Source organism: Ceratotherium simum, chromosome 5 (genome assembly GCF_057802395.1).
Source record: "Ceratotherium simum simum isolate JZ-2026a chromosome 5, ASM5780239v1, whole genome shotgun sequence".
Classification (NCBI taxonomy): Eukaryota; Metazoa; Chordata; class Mammalia; order Perissodactyla; family Rhinocerotidae; genus Ceratotherium; species Ceratotherium simum.
The window spans coordinates 80,738,285-80,758,691 of NC_141904.1; the positions used below are offsets into that span (position 1 = coordinate 80,738,285).

A 20,407-nucleotide genomic window follows, 5' to 3' on the forward strand; every position below is an offset into this window, starting at 1 on the left:
TGTCATCACAGATGGCTTTCAATCTTCACAGTCGTTATTGTTCATTCATACTTCTACCACAGGTATGAAGTGCCTACTACACGCCAGGCACTGTTGTGAGCCCTGGGGACCAGTGGCAAGGCAAACAAAATCCCTCCCTCACTGAGCTGGCATTCCGGTGGGTGTAACAGAGAAAGAGATGCACACCACCCTGGCAAACTCATTTCAGAGGTGAGGAGAGCATATCCTGAGTGTAAGCAACTTGCCTAAAGTCGCCAGCTATTAACCCCTCACGACGACGACTCTTGTCATCTGGAAAGGACCACACCAGCCCACGGCAAAGACACTTTGCAGAGGCCATTGTTTTCTGCTGCTTTAGTAGAGTTATTGCACTGCAGGCGTCCATCTTATAAAGAGAAAATGGCGTTGTCAGAGGAGCCAGCATGCAGCTTATTTCCTGAACCTGAGTGAAATACAAAATATTGTCACTAGAGGGCAAGTTGACATATTCCTTTTTTAAAAGAAAAGACAATACTACATTCTTGGAAACAGAAAGCCCTTGAATGGGCCTGTATTTGCTACACGATTCTCATTTTTACTGAAACTCTATGCAGAACTGTGACTGGTAAGTGGTATCCTAACACACGGCTTACCAAGCATTATACGAAGCTCAGATGCCAAATTACAGCATGTAGCCTCTTTCCATCAAAACCACAGGTACGTTGGTTCCTCACACTTAATTTTAATAATAAGGATTATAATGCATTAGGCTGAAGGGAAATCAAATTTTTGTCATTCCCCTCCTTGTCTGCCTGGGGAATGCCCACTGTTCTTTCCAGGCTCAGCTCACCTACGTCTTTGCAGCATTTCCCGTCTCCCCTTTCCTGAGGGTCTTGCTCTCTGTCACCAGCTGTGGGCACTGTGGGCAGCTGTCACTCACAGCACAGTCAAGGCTTGAATAATCACCTCCAGAGACCGAGCATCCACCTGTCCCAGGCACTTCTCCCCTGTTGACTCTTCTTTTCACCACCACCACCCTACAAGTAGGAAATGATGACTTCCCCACTTGACACATGGAGTAAACAGGAGCCCAGAGTGGTGGGGAGGCTGCAGCCCTGTCATCGAGCTGCTAGTATGGTCATTTGTTCACAGGTGTTTTTACTGGACTGTACACAACTGGAGGGCAGGGATCTTCAACACCTACCTAGGGCCTAGTACTTTTCCTGGAATAGATTACATGCTCCATAAATATAAGAGTGAGCAAATCTCTAAGAACTCTCATAATACCTCCTTTCAGGGTTGTGGTGAGGAAGAAATGACATGATACATGGGAAGTGCCTGGTTTCCGGCCTGGCACAGAATAAATGCTTAAGAAATTCTAATTATTATGATAAGTGTTTTGTTGGTCTCGTGATAGCATGTTGGTCGGCTGTAACTTAAGTTAAAATTCAAATTCCATGGCCCTGCAAGATCTGATCTCTGCCTAAATCTCCAACTCGGTCTCTTGCCTTACTCCAACTCCCAGGCCACACTAGTCACCTTTCTGCTCCTCCAATGTGCCACGCTGGTCCCTGCCTCAGGGCATTACTGCCTGCTCTTTCTTTAGCCAGGGCCACTATTTTCTAGCTCTCCATGGACATCACTTCTCATCCTTTCAGTCTCATTTCAGCTGTAACTTCCTCAGAGAAACCTTCCCTGGGTATCCTGAGCATCACCTCCACCTCTCCTGTCCTGTCTCAACCACTGCTTCCCTCCTTCATAATCCTAAGTACAGTTTGAGATTCTTTCATCCATCTATTGACTTGTTTTTGTCTCTCTCGACTTCATCTAGAAGGTTTGTAAAGGTTGGGTCCCTGTCTGCTTGCATGTACAATTATAGGCTCAATGCTTTACACACAATAGGTCATCATTAAATGTTTTTTCAACTGGAAGGATGGTTGTATAGATAAAAGAACAAATAGTTACCAAATGTGGAAACTTGAAGCCTGGGAAATAAAAGGGAATCTGAGAAAAGAATGAGTGGCATTGTAGGTTAAATCGTGTTCCCCAAGATGGTATGTTGAAGTCCTAACCCCAGGTACCTGTGAATGTGACCTTATTTGGAAATAGGGTCTTTGCAGATGTAATCAAGTTAAGATGAGGTCATTAGAGTGAGCCCTAATCCAACATGACTGCTGTCTCTATGGAGACAGGAGGGAAATCTGGACGCAGACACTCATAGAGAGGAGAACGCCACGTGAAGGCACAGACACAGAGGGAAGACGGTGATGTGAAGACAGAGGTAGAGATTGGAGCTACGCTGTCACAAGCCAAAGAACATCTGGGGCTACCAGAAGTCTGATCCCCCCCAGAGCCTTCCGAGGGAGCACAGCCCTGCTAACACTTTGATTTCAGACTTCTAAGTCTCCACTACTGTGAGAGAAGACATTTCTGTTGTTTTAAGCCACCCCATTTGTGGTACTTGGTTATTGCAGCCCTTGGAAACTAATACAGCTGGCCTGAATGTTGTAGGGAGATACACACAGGTCTGGAATCAAACATACCAGGTTTGAGCCCCAGCTGTGATAGTGCACGATGTCTTCTGCTGTTGTCTACACAAAATGACACACTCTCATAGCAAAAGAAAATCTGCCATTCCTTTCCCTGCCCCAAAACTCCAACTAAACAAGCAATAGAGCTCTAAGAGCCAGGATAACAGTGGGATTGCCTTCCACCACAATGACGTACTCTGCTGACATCCAACCTTATGGCCGGGCGTCTTGGAGACTCAGGCAGACTCTCCCTCTAGTCTCTAACTCTGGGCCACCCCAGCCCTCCAGCCACCTCTGCTAAGACTGTGTGGGCTCCTCTCACACCTCTGGTGCCACGCCAGGCCTTGGCTGTTCTTGGTCCAGAGGGATTTAAGGAGCTCCAGTTCTACACTTAAAAGACTTAGCACCGAAGCCTGCTCTTTCACCAAAGTCCTGGGCCCACCGCCAGCAGCTCAGCCTGTTACTCTATGTAGTGGGTTCAGTTACTAGACCCTTTTCTTACTCTTTAGTCCGCATTGGCCATTTTGATAATTGATCTAGAATCTACTGTGTCACAATACCCCTATGAGCAGGAGGCAGTGGAACTTAGAGTCACACATTGAAGTCAGACAAATCGGCATTCAAACCCAGGCTCTGCTCAGTTAACTTCCTCAGGCCACATTTGTTCTCCTCTGTAAGCAGAAATAGCACTCACTTCAGAGAATTGCTGTGAGAGAGTAAACAGCCCTGACTATGTGGCTCATAACCAAGACCTGACACTGGCATCCTGCTGTACTCTTGCCAGCCTTCTTAGCACCTCTAAAACATCAGCATGAGAGCACAGAAATATTTATTTTTAGGTTCCATTTAAGCAGACATCGAGTGCTGAGGATTGGGTATTAGCATAGCTCAGATTTGGCTGAATACAGAAGACAAGTACTCCTCCGACTTGTGAGATGAAAGGAGAATCAGAACAGAATATCCACTCAAGTACCTCTCTCAACTTTCTCTGATTCAAATATGAAACCTGCACTCCACAAACCATCTTGAACCTTAAAATGAAAAAAAAGAACAAAACCGTCAAATCTGAAAATTTGAAAAAATATGACACACTTCACAAGGCAGCATCTTTGGCAGAGTACACTCACGAGTTTTGGAGGCAGAGGATCCAAGTGCCATTTTTGGACCTGGTCTGTGACAGCTGAACACCAAGCAATGGAAACAACAGGGTATTTACTGAGCCAGTCCCTGTTCTCAGCACCTTCTACAAATTAGCTCTTTAACTTCTCATAACAACTCTATGAGATTGATATTATTTTTTCCCCACTGTATAGATGAGGACAGTGAGGCACAATCTACACGATTTCAGAGTCCCTGCTCTCAACAACCATCAACGCTGCTTCCCTAACAACAACTACAAATTTTGGGGAACCTACGTTGTCGTAGGCTGGGTGATTTCATAGCTCACTTCCTCAAAGTAAACTGTGAGAAGATACCACCAACCTATCTGACAATTTTGAGGTGATACTCAAAAGCACATATTTTAAAGTGTTTTGCAAGCTATCAAGTATTTTACAAGTACTATAACTGTAAGGACAATTGGAAATATCAATAAGAATTACTGGTGTCTCCAGTGGACAACTCGGCAATGTTGTGAGCACACTCTCCTGAGTTATTTCACTGCCTTTCATTGCCCTTGAGCTACTTTACAATGCTGAAAGTTATAAAGAACTGATGGCACTGCAACACAAATTGTCTCTGTAGACATACAAATAAATTCCTTGCTAGAGTTTCAATCGAATTCACCCCTTTTCCTATGGAAAGAAACCAGTTTGGTGTCCACTGGCACACTCATTTCAACCTTCTTTTATTCCATATAAACTTGTACTTCTTAGCCTTCTCCTATGAGCCTATTATAACAACTGTCTGGTTCACTCACTAGTAATGAATTAAGTAAAATATTGAACAGTCCTCAGTTTACATCTGAGAGTCATGATTTTACGCTATTGTGTATATAAATTATCCTTTAACACCACTTATTATGACTATGAAAAAATAAAAAAATCTCGCTTTTGTTCGCTTACTAATTCTGTACATGCATGAGTCATCCATAACTCATGAGAACTCTAACTTCCCTTTGCATTATGTTCAACCACCTTTATCTTAGCGAATGAAAACTGGTAGAATGCGTGCCTTGATTTACTTTCATGTGCTGGTGACATGCATTGCATAGTATCATAACCAGGATTTGCTGCATCCTGGGTTAAAAAAAAGTGGGTCAACCTGCTGAGACTTGGAGATTTTTTTGAGAATGCAGAAACATATTAGTGGTAAACAGGCTTTGTCCTACAAACCTAAACAAAAAGAAACTCAGTGTAACTGTCAGGGCAGATGCCACAGGTTTCAGACAGAAACAGGTTTCAGGGCTGTCATCAAGTGAATCTGCTCTGGCTGGCTAGAGAAAAAAAATCTAAGAGAACAAAGACTCCACTCTGCACACAAGATGGCCAGATGAGATATTGAAAACAAATCCTCTAATAAAACACAGCTTGAGAGAGAAGAACGAGGTAAGTGAAACGGATGAGTCCATGCTATCAGCAGATAGCTGATAAACCCAGAGAGAGAAGGGCAAAATTCTGAAGAGATGTTCCACAAAAAATCAACTTGGAAATGAAAAATAGAATTGAAAGCCAGAGCGGTAATAATCTGGCCTAGCAAGACAGACCAAATAGGAGGAAGAGAGGAGATGCACTTGGTTGAAAAAAAAATACAATCCAAGGAAATGGTTGTTATATGATCTATTTTACTTGCAAGGAATATTCAAGACCAAAGCTATTTCACGAAGGTTTTAGAAAAGACACATGATTTATCCCTTTCATTGCTTTGAAATGGGAGGCTCAATAAAGGTGAAAAAACTATGCGTACAATCAAATACACATCGTGGGCCCTTCTACAAGACAATTAGCAAGATAAAAATCAATGTCATTAAATAACAAGGTAGGAGGGCAGTTTAAGGTGAACAGAAAGTAAAGCAGGGGTCTTCAGTCTTAGCTGCACAGTGGAAACACCGGAGGAGCTTCAGAAATACTGATGCCTGAGTTTCACACCCAGAGATTCAAATTTCAGTGGCCTGGGGTACACTTGATGTTAGGTTTTCTTAAAAGATTCCTCGATGATTCTATTATGCAGCCAAGACCGAGAGTCAAGACTGCACTAAAGCAGTGGTTTTCAAACTTTAACATGCATCAAAATCACTACCACAGATGCTCAGTCACATCTCCGTAGTTTTTGATTCAGTAGATCTGGGATTGGATGTCAGAATTAGCTTTTCTAAGTTCGCAGGTGATGCTGATGCTGATGGTCCAAGAGACTACATTTTGAGAACACTGGACTAAAAGAGGTAACAACCAAATACAATGTATGAAATTTGATCTGAGCCTGATTTTAAAACAAAGAAACAAAAAAGGATTTTACAGGGACTATTGGGGAAATTTGAAGGTAAATTGGAAGTTAAATATTATGGGATCTTTCATCTTCAGAGGTGTGATAAAAGTATTGGGTCATGAAGAAGTATGCCCTTATTCTGAATGCTGGAGTAGATAACTAGTGTTTCCCAAATTTGTAACTGCAGGACTAATTTTTAACTATTCTATGGAACTCAACCAAGGCAACACTACATTGCAGTATAATTTAACACTTCTATCATTCAACTTAGGAGTATTTGCTTTATACTTCCTTCAAAGACACTCCATTTCTCAAGTCTGATATATGTCTGTCAAGTTCACTTTTTAATCATAAACACCTACCACATATATGTAATACTTACTGATTGTTTTTGAGTATACCTTGTCACCTACCAGAGGCCCCTGAGCAGAAGAGAGACTCAATTATTTAATAACTGGCATACAATTTTTTAATTCTAAAAACTGCAATTAATATAGAAAACAAATCTGTTCATACTTCAGTAGAAAGAGGACTTAATTGAAATGAGATTTTTTTCCCTGAAACCTGAAACCTCGTATAAAATTTTTCCAATTTTGCCTTATTAATGGGAGCATAAAGCTGTCTAGGCTTTCATAAATCCTGAAAGACATCAGTAACAAAAGCTGTCATATCCTGGAAACAACCAACCAGAAACTAATCCTCCCAAAATGTGCCCATGAAAAGTCATGCTTTATTTTATTACTCGAGGACCCAAAAACCCATCCAATATTGATGGCAGCTCTGCATATCTTGTCTATCCCTGTCAAGTCCTATCAATTCTACTTTCACTTTCGATTTCTCATCCCCCTGCCCTAGTCTAAGCATTTATTAGCTTTCATTGAAATTTCTTCCACTTAACTAGACTACCTATCTCCAATCTCCCCTCCACCCTGTCAATCCATCTACACACTACTGCCAGAATGGTATTTCTAAACAGGGATTGGCAAACTATGGCCTGCAGCCTAATCCAAAGTTTTGTCTATTATTTTTTTAAATAAAGTTTTATTGGAACACAGTCACATCCATTCATTTACATATTGTCAATGTCTGCTTGCACGCTATAATGGCCGAGTTAAGTAGCAACAGAGACCGTAGGATCTACAACCTTGAAAATATTTACTATCTTGGCCTTTACAGATAAATCTGCAGATCCTTGTTTCAAACCCTTGCTGCACAAAGCGTGATCCAGGGGTCAGCAGCTGATATCAGCATCATCTGAAAATTTGTTAGACTTGCGCATTATCAGCCCCATCCCAGGACTCCTGAGTCAGATCACATATTTTAATAAAATTCTTAGTAGATTTACATGGACAATAATGTAGCACAAGCCTTGATCTGAAGTACATATCTGGTCATATCATTCCTCTGTTCAAAAACTCTTCTGAAACTTCACTTAACTGATAACAGTAAAAAGTAAGATGTGGGGGCTGGCCTGGTGGCATAGCGGTTAAGTTTGCACGTTGTACTTCGGCGGCCTGGGGTTGCCCAGTTTGGATCCTGGGGGCGGACCTACTCAATGCTCATCAAGCCATGCTAAGGGGGCATCCCATATAGAAGAGCTACGACTCTACAACTATGGTCCGCAACTATATACTGGGGCTTTGGGGGGAAAAAAGAAAAAGAGGAAGATTGACAACAGATGTTAGCACAGGGCCAAATTTCCTCAAAAAAAAAAAAAAAGTATGATATGCATGTGTGTGCCAGTTAGCTTTGTTTTACACCTACAGACAAATCTCAACATATGAAGAACCTAATCAGTAAGTCACACTCCAGGGGTCACCATGGAAAGTGATTCAAATATCTTTACCTAAATTGGCAACAAAGGGTTTGCTAAGTAGCATAAGGGATGACAGTATGAACTTTTCTTAGTGAAATGAGTAGGTGCCTGAACACGAGTGGCTAGAAAGATTGACTTCTCCTCGATGAACAACTTTTAAGGATCTGGTAAGCCCTTTACACTTTGGAGTAGTATCCTAGGTTAGGATGATCTATTTGGTCCCGTGTCCCTCCTCGTTCACAGAGAACTCTTGTCACCTAATCCAACCACAAGCCAAGCTGATCAAGCCATGAGAATATCAGTGTTTCCGCTCAGAGTGCTTGACAAAGTGGCTACTTCATTGAGCTCCAGGAACTGGCTACTCCTTCTTGAGTCTGCTTACCGACATTGGGACATATTCTCTTCGGGACTGGTTGTCACTAAACCATGCTGTCTGGCAGCAAAGTTGCGGGGGAGGAGACTATCTACTCCCTGCCTTTAATTATCGGGGACAATTAGATATTTACCAAGAGAAAATGACAATCAAGGGGTTCAAGTGGCTTAGGTAAGCTCGCAAAGGCTCCCTGAGGGCTTCTGCGCAGACGTACTAGATATATCTTGTCCCCATCCTGTTGTTAAATGATAAATCTCATAAAAAGGAGAATCACGACTCTAACTTTTAAGCAGATATAAAATGAAGACATGTTAAAGGTTTTATTTAATCTATTATTAATGAAGGGATTGGTAAGATAGTCCCACAAGTTTGAAAGAGAAGTCAAAGAAGCACACATTTATATGGAGTAAAGAAATATTGAAGTGAACTTACAAATAGATGGTGCAAGGGGTGGGGAGAGAAGTCAATTAATCCCCCACTAGACAGAATTTATTTGCATGTATATAGACAAGAATTATTTTGCATTACTATTAGTTACAATTTACTGGGTTGTAAAATAGCTTAAAGGCAATGAAAAGCTAGAATTATCTAACCTGACAAGTTATATGCATAGTTTCCCATTGGACTCCCCCAGCGCTCTTTTCTGCTTATTCCAAATTTCCTTTCCTGTGGAGACTTGTTAATCTCCCCAGAGCAACATCAGGGAGCAAGTCATGGGTTCCCACTGCTCATAGGCTCCGCAGACCTCTATTTTCTCTTTTCTCTAGGGGAATCTCTCTTAGCTTGGCAGCATCTCTTGTGGTCATGCATAATCTTTTTGGGAACTTGGCCTTAGGAAATAAAAAAGGTTCAAAGGGAAAAGACTGACATGTGCGGATGCTATTATTTCAGTAACATAAACTGTCTTGAAGCAAAAAGAATTGAAGAAAAGGTCTGCAAAGAATGGGGTCTGTAGGCGAGAAAACACAAACTAACATCCCAATAAATTATCTAGCCACACTGTGAGATGTCTGTGGAAGAAAGGCAACTGGGAGCTGTTCCTACTAGAATCTATCTAGTATCTTTACCCTTCAGCCCCCTTAGTCCCTATGGAACAATATAATCAATAGCCAGAGAGGGATTTACAGAGACCTAGTTCAATGTCTCAACATAACATATTCATTTTGACCTGACAACCCAAGGATAACTGAGCTCTGTGATTTTCATAAACACAAGTCTCCCCTTGAACCTTAGCTCTAGTACTAAGTCCCAGCTCTTGTTTCCTACCTCATGCCCTAAAAATTCCTTCAATTATCAAATGTCATTATTGAGTAGGGATGGAGAGGTACTTGCCTTCCTCCTGCTAGTAGGATTCCTCTCCATATAAAGTGCCTTCTCCTGGTGGAGTTCTGGGACCTGTTGCAGGCTTACCTGATATTACTCTCCCAGTGAACCAGAACTCTCCACCCCTCACTGGCCCCCAGTGGTCCCCAACTTGCTCCCTTTTTGCAGAGCGCCACTTTGCACACCAAGCTAGACTTTCTTCAGCCAGCCACATGTTGCACCTGCCATCCATGTCCATCCATGTGATGGCACGATGTGGTGTTCTCTATCACGTCCTATGTGGGGCCACCTGCCACTCCATTCCCTCTCTCCTTCCTCTTCTACTTCTGCCATAGGGACCTAATTCCTCAGGGTCAGCTCCCCCTCAGTAGGCTTTTCCATTTTTAGCAGTCTTGCTGAGAACTGACATAAGCCAATTTGTACACAGTTCTGAGGTCCTTTTTTGGTGGTTAACACTACCACTGGAAGGTTTGAAGTGGGTGTTAGCTACTCACCTATAACCTCATTACCAAGTTGCAACAAAAATGAGCCTCAGGTCAAATTTTTCCACATCCACACATTTTAAACAAAAATTTATTAGCAAATAGGCCAAACCAGTTCATACAGCTGTTCTGCAAATTCCTGCAGCCCCAGCTCACTGTCCTTTTAGAGGTTCTGACCACTAGGTTGCCAGAAGGTTTACTAGAAGCAGATATGACAATATCCCAGAGATATTGAGTCAGCCTAAAGTCAGCATCAGCACCAAAAAATCCCCTAAGACTGGACCAAGGACTATCTTTACACCTTCCCTAAGGATTCAGATTGGAGGCCCCACTAGATTGTTTTTATGGGAATTTAAAAACACATACAAATGTAGAGAGAATAGTTTAATCAGTCCCTATATACCCATTGCCAACAACCATTAGTATTTTGCCAATTTCATTTTATCTATCCTCCAAGGTGGTTTTTTGTTTTTTTATTTTTGTCATCTTTCTTTATTTTGTTTTTGGTAGAAGATGTGGCTGGAGTTTTCAAAAGCAAATCCTAGATATAAGATATAATATCATTTCACCTGTAAGTACTTAAATACATACCTCCGATAGATAAGGACAATGAAAATCCAACCACAATTCCATTATTATACCTAACAATTAGTAATATTTCTTTAATATAATCTAATTCCTAGTTTATAGTCAGATTATCTTAAATGTCTCAAAGATATATTTATATAGTCCATTTGTTTCAATGAGAATCCAAACAAACCTCACACATATTCTTACACCCTATCTTTGCAAGGGTGGGACTGTATATATATAAAATAATGTATAATATACAATATATATTACGTGTCATTCACTTAAATTCTGTTATTTTCAGAAATGAGAGTTCATTTCTATCAACCATTATGCTGATTAAGCAATTAATTTCACCACTAAACTCATTTATTAGGCTAATTGGCAAAATGTTTGGGTTACTCAGAAATATAGTTGAAGCCCTTGCACTAGCCACCTTTAGAGTAAAGCTTTTCTAGTAACAATGCTAGCTGACCACCCTAGAGTGTAAATCCCTAATCAAAATGCTAGCTGTACCTAACATGTTACTTACACTAACTTATACACAGTGATTATTAGGGTTTTTCTGAAGTATTTCAAAGAAAACCATGGAAGTTGTAAGAAGCACCATGGGATATGTGGTTTCCTTTGCCATCACCTCACCTGATTTTTCTAGATGTGAAAGTCAAGAGCCAAGACATGGAAAGTCTCCAGTGGCCAAGCTAGAACCTGTGTTCCTGTGGTGGGAGAGCAGAAAAGGAAGAGGCCTTCTCCAAGCCAGCTGAGGGCAAGACTGGACACTGCATAGGATTCTCATTTCGATTCCCACACCAGGTAAGGCAAGAACTTTCATCCCCATCATATGTACAGGGAAGCTCAGACTCAGGAGGTTAAGAAACTTGCCCAAGTTCTGTAGCCACCAGTAAATCAAGTTCTGCCTGACTCCAAAGTCCTTGTACTTAAATGTGGTACGTGTGGAAATGAGAAGGAGGAAGAAAGGTCGCTTCTGAAAAGACAAGGATGAGTAAAACCTGCACCATTTCATATCAGACAATCCACAGCGGACATGGTGCCTGTGCCTGCTCTTCATTTCATCCTGAACTACTGACCACATGTACATAGAAAAGTGGAGAATCTCTCGTAGGTGAATACTCACGAGCAGAAACAAACATCTATCAGAAATGCCCCAGCAACAGAGGCACGGCGGGCTGGAATTATCTGGCTTATCTAAAGACCATCTGGAAAAAGCAGGTCCTTCCAAGAAAACTCTGAAACCATGAATTTTCTAGAAAATTGTTCACATCCCTGAAGTATAAGAAATGGGATATGAGACAACTTGCAGATCAAAAAGGAGAGAGCGGACATTTATTACACACAGCTCGACTCAGCCCTCACAACAGCCCTGTTGACTAGATGCTATTTTCAAACAAGGATTATTCTCCCATTTTACAGATGAGGAAACTGATGTCAGGAGGTTAGGTAGGAGGCCCCAAATTGCTTAGGTAACGGTGCTAGGACAGGGTTTTAGATTAATGAACGTGAAAGGATTCAGCTCACTTATGTTTCCTGAACTTCAAAAATAGTTTGACTTAGACTCAGAAGCAGTGGGAGGTTGTTCCCCAAACCACAAACCTCTCAGTCTCCGTGTGGCCTGCCCTAGCTTCGATTTCAAATCTGCTCTCATTTTCTGCTGACTCCTTTCACTTTCACATAAATCGTTGAGGGTCTGAACCTACCTTCGGCCACCAATTCAATCTCATGCCTGGTTTAATCTTATTTAAACTGAAAACTCCTGTTCTTTTCTTTCCCCTCACTGCTTCTGCTGACAGACTGAGGCAACATTTTAGCTATTCCAACCAATAATTTGGAAGGCAAAAAAATATATAACAACCATTTCTCAACAGAGCAATGTTCTTTTTGATGACACCAAAATAATCATCAAAAAAACAAGCTAATCTGTGGGAGTTTCCTTGAAGCATTAATAATTGGTGTTTTTTTCTTCCCCGAAAGTGTGTAATGAGTGTAAACTGTCAATAATTAATTACAAGAGAAAAAGGCTCAAATACCATTCTGCAGTCATTTTATAGAGCTGATTTCCCTCTATTAACACGGCACTGGCCTTAGAAGAAGTAGTAAAAGATTTATGTACTTCACCTCCGTCATTGTAATTAGTTCTGTCTAACCATGCTGCACCTCTGTGAGGCATTAGAAGGCTACCTGCTACAAGGTTGAATCTCCAGCCAAACTCTGAGACAGTGTACCTAAGTCAAGAGTTAAAAGCATAATCATTCTACCAACAAATTTTTATTAAGCCCTCACTTAGTGCCAAGTTCTATGCTACACACCAGGAACTTATTTATCCAAATATTTAAAGAGTGCTCACTATGTGTCAGGCACTCTTATAGGCATTAAGGATAGAGAGGTTCCTGTGTCATAAGGAATTTGACTGGCCTTTGTCCCCAGTTCCTGGGAGGGAGCCTCTGAAGCCCCAGAATTTCCCAAGTGATCAGGGCATCTTTATTATTCATGCTGGGCCCCTTAGACTACACTTGACTTTATGTTAATGAGGTGACTTGTCGTGGGTCCCTAGTGGTTTAAGCTAACAAGGTGACTCAGGATGGGGGTGATTAGAGGATTGGGGCTTTGAGCCATGTGATATCAGCCAACATCTGGGAAGAAGAGAGGGGTTAGAGATTGAGTTGAATCTCATGGCCAATGATTCAAATCATGCCTACCTGACAAAGCCCCAATAAAAACTCTTGATACTGAAGCTCAGGAAAGCTTCCCTGGTTGGCAATATACTCTAAGCATTGTCACACAGTGATGTGCTGGAAGGGTGACCCATCCCTAAGGACGTGGAAGGTTTGTATTTAGGACCCTCTCAGACCTCACCTATGTGTCTCTTCTTTTGGCTGGTTCCAATTTGTATCCTTTCATTCTAATAAATCTGTAATTGTAAATATAGTACTTTCCTGAGTTCTGTGAATTATTTAGAGGATTATCAAACCTAAGGGGGTAGTGGGAACCCCAAATTTGTAGCCAGCTAGTCAGAAGTGAGGGTGGCCTCATGGGGACCTCCAAACTTCCAGCTGATATCTGAAGTGGGGCCAGTTTTGAGAGGCCTGGGCTCTTCACTGGTGAAGTCTGCCCTAAGTCAGGTAGTTGGTGTCAGAAATCATTGCAGAGGTCAACGAGAAAAAGTCCTTGTCTTTGTGGAACTTGTATTCTAGTGGACAAAGGATGTGGACAATAAGCATGTAAAGAAACAATAAGGATCTCAGCAAGGGAGAGGTGACATGAAGCTTAGACAGGTTAATGCGATGGGGAGAGACTGGCGGGAAGAAGAGGGAGTGTGTGGTCGAGGAAGTCCTCTCTCATTTCAGAGTTGAGACTCAAAGATGAAAGGGGAAAAATGGTGAGCAAGGAGACCTGACCCTGCCCTTCTTTGCTTATCATCAAGCAGGACAATCCAGAAAAAGCAAGTCAAAATCAGCTGCGGAAAAATTCTGCTTTCTGAAAGAGCTACTCTTAAAAAGTTCACTATCAGGTGAATTTTCTGCTACCAGAGTTGCGTTTTTCCCGTTGATTTCCATTATAAAATCATGAACAAGGTGTCATGGAAGATCTTTGTGGACAATGATAGGCTGGACATACCAAAGAAACTTGAAGTCAGAATCACATTGCAGATGAAACAAGGGCATTAAAGTTCTCAAGAAGCCCTCTCCTCTTAATCAATTCATTCCAGCTCTGCTACAGTCTGGTCCAGTGATTCTCAAACTTTAATATGCATATGAATTCACTGCGAATCTTGTTAAAGTGAAGATTCTGATTCACTGGGTCTGAGATTCTGCATTTCTAATAAGATCCCAGGGGATGCTGATGCCACTGGTCTGAGGACCTGTTTTGAGTAATGAAACTCTAGCCCAGCACTGTCCGGTAGAAAGAAAATGTGAGTCACAAAGGCAAGCCAAATGTATCATTTTCAATTTTCTGGTAGCCACATTAAAAATCAAAGTAAAAAGAATCTGTTGGAATATAATGCTTTATTTATCCCAATATATCCAAAATATTATCATTTCAAAATCAATGCAAAAACATTAATGAGGTGTTTTCCATCTTGTTTTAGTACAAAGTCTAGAAAATCCAGTGTGCATTTTACACCTATGGTATATCTCAATTTGAAGTAGCCACAATTCAAGTGCTCAGTAGCCATCTACGGCTAGTGGCTACCACATTGGTCAGTGCGGCTGTATTAGAGTACAACTCTAGCTAGTGGTGAGTAGTCTTATAACTAAGAAATGACACATATAAAATCTAAGCCTTTGGCTACTGGTGTTGAAGCAATTCAATTTTAGCGTTGTAATTCTTATAAGCAACCTTTAGGACTAAGTAACAATTCCGCTTTCTCCAGCATCCTTTGTAAATTGATTTCCACTTTATTCATATAAATGTGATATATATACAAATATATATGATAATCTATATCTATCCATCTCTATCAGAACAGTGGCTGTAATTCAAAGGATTGTTATAGCAGTTTCTTGCTGGTATGAAGTAGGAATTTTCACAGGTGTTTCCTCTAAATAAAGTAGCTGGACATGGAAATGGATTTCTTCCTCTGACTGAATTCTCCTGATTGCTAGCCTACATTAACAAAAGTCAGCAGATCATCACTCAAACGACCTAGCTTCCCAGTAATGCTGTTAGCATCTTTCATCCAAGTCTCCCAAGCACATTAGGAGCACAGCTAAAGCTCTGAAATGCCCTATAACTCGAATAGCCCCAATTTACAAACAAACTGATAAGCAGCCATTGGCTGAACGATTTGTTTCCAATCTCGAGACCCACTCTAGCAGATTGGTAATCAGAAGCCTTTGCTTTGGGCACCGTCCACCATTACTCTGCCCTCCTTTGGACACTGCATTTTCTCCCTTGAATTGATTTTTCTAAGTCACCTCAAGCAATGGGCTGGTGAAGAATGATGTTGGCAAAAAGGAAGAAAATGAGCTGTTATGATCATTAAAATAATGATTTTTCAGATAAAGTCATAGTTGGAAGTAGGTATCTTTCTACACTGGGAATTATCGATTACCCCAACAAGAGAAAATAAGGTTACACTCCACGGTAATTAGACCTGGGCCAAAATAGTAATAACGTGTTTTTACAGACAGAAGGGAAAATAGGGTTTTTTTACTGAATTGCCAGGGGCAATTGTAACAGGGTGGGAGAAAATCTCCAATAGCATAGGACAGGTGTCATTTACCCAGGGGGCATGTGAGTACTAGTATTCTTTACTGCCTGGTATTTCACTGACAGTATTGTTCACAGAGGCCTTTAGTCAGTTTCAGGAATATAGATATTTCTATTATTAACTATTAACCATTTTGAGCACTCACCTTGCTAGCCACTATAATGAGAATTTCCATATACGTTATCACTGAATCCTCATAATAATACTAGAAAGTGCAAGTTTTATTAGTCCCATTTTATAGAGGAGGGAGGTTAATTACTTGTCCAAGATCATAGGCAGGAAGCATGAGAGACAGGATTTGAACCCAGGGCAGTCCGACTCTAGACTTACCATGCTGTTAACCACCAGCCAACACCTTTTCAGTTCTGAAAAGCCCTAATGGTTTAAAATAAATTTTTCCATATAATTAGCCATAAACTGATTATTGTAATTTCCTCCTCTTGGTACTAGCTCAGCATTCTGGGGCCAAATAAAACCAATTTACTCCTTCCCTAATTTATGTCTGGGGACACCTGTGCTTTCTCTGAGACCTTTCCTCGCTGAACTATTAGATCCTAGGTTCCTTTCACTACCCTTCACATCTTATGGGTCCCAATCCCTTTGCCACGTCAAGAACTCGTCTCCTATCGCCTTCTATAGAGTTCACATTACATTTTGAGTCAGTCCTTTTATATACTCTGTTAGCCACTGTGGTGGGTTGGAGGAAGAGGTTGAAATTATGGTAGAATTATCCGTAATATCATGTAACCATAGATACCATTATGTAGCAAGGCATTGTGGAAAGGGTTGCTCATTTGGGAAACTAAAGTCTGCGTTCTTCTATCTCCCTCCTACCAAAAAAAAAAACAAAAACAAAAAACCTCTGATAGTAGATGCCCTGGTAGAATAAAGTCATGAATGGTACCAGTAAGGAACAGAAAAAAAAGAATATAACTCACAGGACAGCTGAAAGGCTAAGTGTAGTAGATTGCAAAAATGGCCATTGATCTCCATCCCTCCCTGTGTCCTTGTTCTATGCAATGTATATTTGCAGCTCTTCCAATCAAAAGATTTACCTTCTCCTTGAATATGGGCTGGTATTGTGACCGGCTTTAGCAAAACAATGGGGCAGAAATGACATTGTGCCAGTTCTGAGGCTAAGCCTAAAGAATCCTGCAAGCTTTTGCTCAGTCTATTAGAAACCTGCCCAGTTGCCATGTGAAAACTTCAGGCTAATCTGCTAGAATATGAGAGACTACTTGGAACAGAGATGAACTGTCATCATTGAGGTCATCGGAGATGAGTCAGTCCCCGGCCAACCCAAGAGTCGACCACAGGCACATATGTGAGATCAACTAAGACCAGAATAACTATTCAGCTAAGGCTGGCCAAAATTGCCAATCTACAGAGTCAGGGACTAAATAAATAGATGTAATTTTAAAGCCATTAAGTTTTAGTATGGTTTGTTACACAGTAAAATCTAACCAATACACAATGTCTACTGCTATCATATAATATCCTCAAAGAACTATATGTAGTATTAATAAATATACAATAAAATATGAAGTAGACCAATAATTGAAAAACAAACATCACAACCATTCTTATGTTTTAACAACATATGACTGGTGTTGTTACTTTTGTTTGCAAATACCTAACAAAATGGAAACAACAGGCCATGTGGACCAAGAGGGAGGATAATTTTTTTTTTCCTTTAAGATTACACAAATGGCCATGGACCAAAGCACCCTCTCAAGAAATCATGCCAGTTAGTATACATTCTTACATTCAAGAGGGTTCAGACAAGTGGCCATTTCTATAGCATGTATTGACACAAAGACATCCTATTCTGCCATATTCTCACTCTGTCCTCTTGTCTTGGTCAGTTATTTAAAGCCAAGAAGTTCCTAACAAAAAAGAAGTATCAAAGACCTTACAATAAATGGTAACCTTTCCTTTTGCCCTCATTAACAGATGTTAAGTTTTGACACCTATCACTCTTGGAAATTCTCTGGCGTGTCTTCAAGATTTGTGTTCTAACCCTTCTGAAGGCTGTTCTGAATCTCTTTTGTATGTAATGTTCACGCCATTGGTTTCCCAGACCAAAAACTCTAAATTAGGGAATGACAATGGACTCAGTTATTATAAATTAATCACTGGTGAAGACAGAACATTTTTCATCACATTATGGATTCAGAGGAACTCAATTCCCAGTTGCATCTTCTGAGAGTCAATGTGTTTCATGCACTTGTCAATCTCCCACAGCTGTAAGATGACATAGTGGAAGTATGAATGTAGGAATGGCAGGGGATATTAATCAGAAATTGAGCCAATTTAGTGTGTAATTTGCTAAGCTGTAACAATTTTGTAATAACCATTGGTAAATTTTAATTTGTACACTATTAACAGAATGTTTGTTGCAGGCATTGTAGTTGTATTGATTAGATCAGGAACTCTCTAATTAGACTACCTGAGTGGGAATACTGACCTCACCACTTATTAGTTGTCTGCCCTTGGACAAGTTCAGTATGTCTGTGCCTGAATTTCCACACCTCAAAAGTGGGGGTAATAATACTTCTCCAAGGGTTAATATGAGGATTAAACGATTTCCTTGAATCTAATATGCTAGAGGCACTACTATTTTATATACCAGTAGGGGAAAAAAATGGCATTGAATTACCGACTGATTTTGTGGGGGGACAAAAGGACATCTTAGAATTGATGAGATTTAGTAATATTTGCAAAGCACATAGTAAGTGCTATATAAGTGTTTGCTAAAACAAATAAACAAACAACCATATATAAAAGCAATGTTTGCTACGTTTGATCAATGTTCATACCCTATTTAAAAAGAAAAAAATCATGGAATTCTCCCAACCATGTGTTGGAAAGTTGTTTTATATAAAGTACCATAAATATGAATAAAGAGAAGACTATGTAAACTTCTTATGTTTCTAGAATTTATCCAACCCTGAAATCAAATTTATTAATAAAAATTGGAACAAAACTATAAAACCACTAAAAGAACATTATTCTGCTGTTTTCCTGAAAATAACATGAGACCCTAAGTGAATGTGGTACTTACCGCTGAGATACAGGCTCGAGAGAGTATGGCGTCCTTTACAGCAGGGCCTGCTGAAAGTCACATTTGCCTACCACCTTTCTCTATTCAAACACTCCTGGGAAATCTGTTCTCATAATGTAATATGATGCCATCTGTCCTTCATTGGGAAGAAAGACACAATTTTCTGATTAAGCCCAGCTCTAGTCTTTTTTTTTTTCATTTCACCACAAAAATTAAAAAATTAAATTGGCATATCTTGACACTAATACCATTCGATTTTTTTTTTTCATTTCACCACAAAAATTAAAAAATTAAATTGGCATATCTTGACACTAATACCATTCGAATACAACACAAACATGGACTCTGATATATGTTGGTAGTCCTCAGTCAGGAGATGGTCACCCAGGCAGCCAAGAATATGTTCACTTTTTTAAAGAACATAATAACAACTAAAACAAGAAATTAAAATCTGTATATGTCTATCTCTCTATCTGTCTATCCATCATATATCTATCATCTATTTATCTATATATTTTCTAGACCTCAAACACATGTCAGCAGAGCCATGATACTTTAGCACTTCATGAAAACGAATTTGGAAAACATGATTACAACGGAAAGAGAGGAGGCTTTGGAATCAATCCTTGGGATGACCACTTCCTATCAGGGACGACGACAGGCCGTGTAACTGTCTCAGTGTTAGCTTTTCCTTTTTAGAACATAGGGATAACACAGACGAGCATTAGCAGTTCTTGGGTAGCAGTATTCAATATCCCTCAAGAACTTGGAAATAAAATGAGATTGGCCTTTAAGTGATAAACTGAAAAATGGATATACCATGGATGAAAGTAGATAAATGAAAAGTGATATTATTTGCCTACTTTACTAATCAGAATTTGTTTCCCAGCTTCCAGGGAAAGGAGAGAAAAGGAGTAACTTCAACTGTCATTGTGTAGTGATTCTCCACCCACCAGTTCATCGAATGAACACACGGCACTGAGTGAGAGTTAGACGATAGGCCCAAAGTTGCCCAACCCCACAGTTAGTGTCAGTTCCTGCTCATTTTTATATTACCTGGTCCAAAGGTAAACCAATAACTGTATCTGGTACTTGTATGAAGAAACACAAACAGTTCCAGTACTCCTGGGAAAATGACCTGTCAGACTAATAGAGAGATGCCATGTCAACCTCTAACACGATATATGCGTACTATATTGTACAAGAAATTTAAGAGATGTGCAAGGGGATTTGACAATAGTACTTCCTTTTAAATGTAAGAACCTAACCCTCACTTAAGATGTGGTTCTCTTGCAGCTAATGAAAGGAAATGCCTGTTAGAAAAAGGTGGTCAGGGGCCGGCCTGGTGGCGCAAGTGGTTGAGTGCACGCGCTCTGCAGGGGTGGCTCGGGGTTCGCCGGCTCGGATCCCGGGTGCGCACCAACGCACTGCTTGGCAAGCCATGCTGTGGCGGCGTCCTGTATAACGTGGAGGAAGACGGGCATGGATGTTAGCCCAGGGCCAGTCTTCCTCAGCAAAAAAAAAAAAAAAAAGAGAGGAGGATTGACAGATGTTAGCTCAGGGCTGATCTCCTCACAAGAAATAAAAGAAAAAGGTGGTGAGTTCTGGAATGGAGA

General features: G+C 40.5%; 1 long non-coding RNA gene across 2 annotated transcripts; it reads right to left on the bottom strand.

Annotated features, from left to right (window-relative positions):
• Positions 1-216: 216 nt before the first annotated feature.
• LOC147917100 (uncharacterized) lies at positions 217-19,999 on the bottom strand. Of its 2 annotated transcripts, XR_015552372.1 has the most exons (4): positions 19,848-19,999; positions 18,792-18,927; positions 830-1,016; positions 217-442 (listed from the first exon to the last, which is right to left on the bottom strand). It is a non-coding gene; the product is annotated as an uncharacterized LOC147917100 (long non-coding RNA). The 2 variants fall into 2 exon arrangements; XR_015552371.1 differs by lacking the exon at positions 19,848-19,999 and having other exon boundaries at positions 18,792-18,987.
• Between the last annotated feature and the right edge of the window lie 408 nt (positions 20,000-20,407).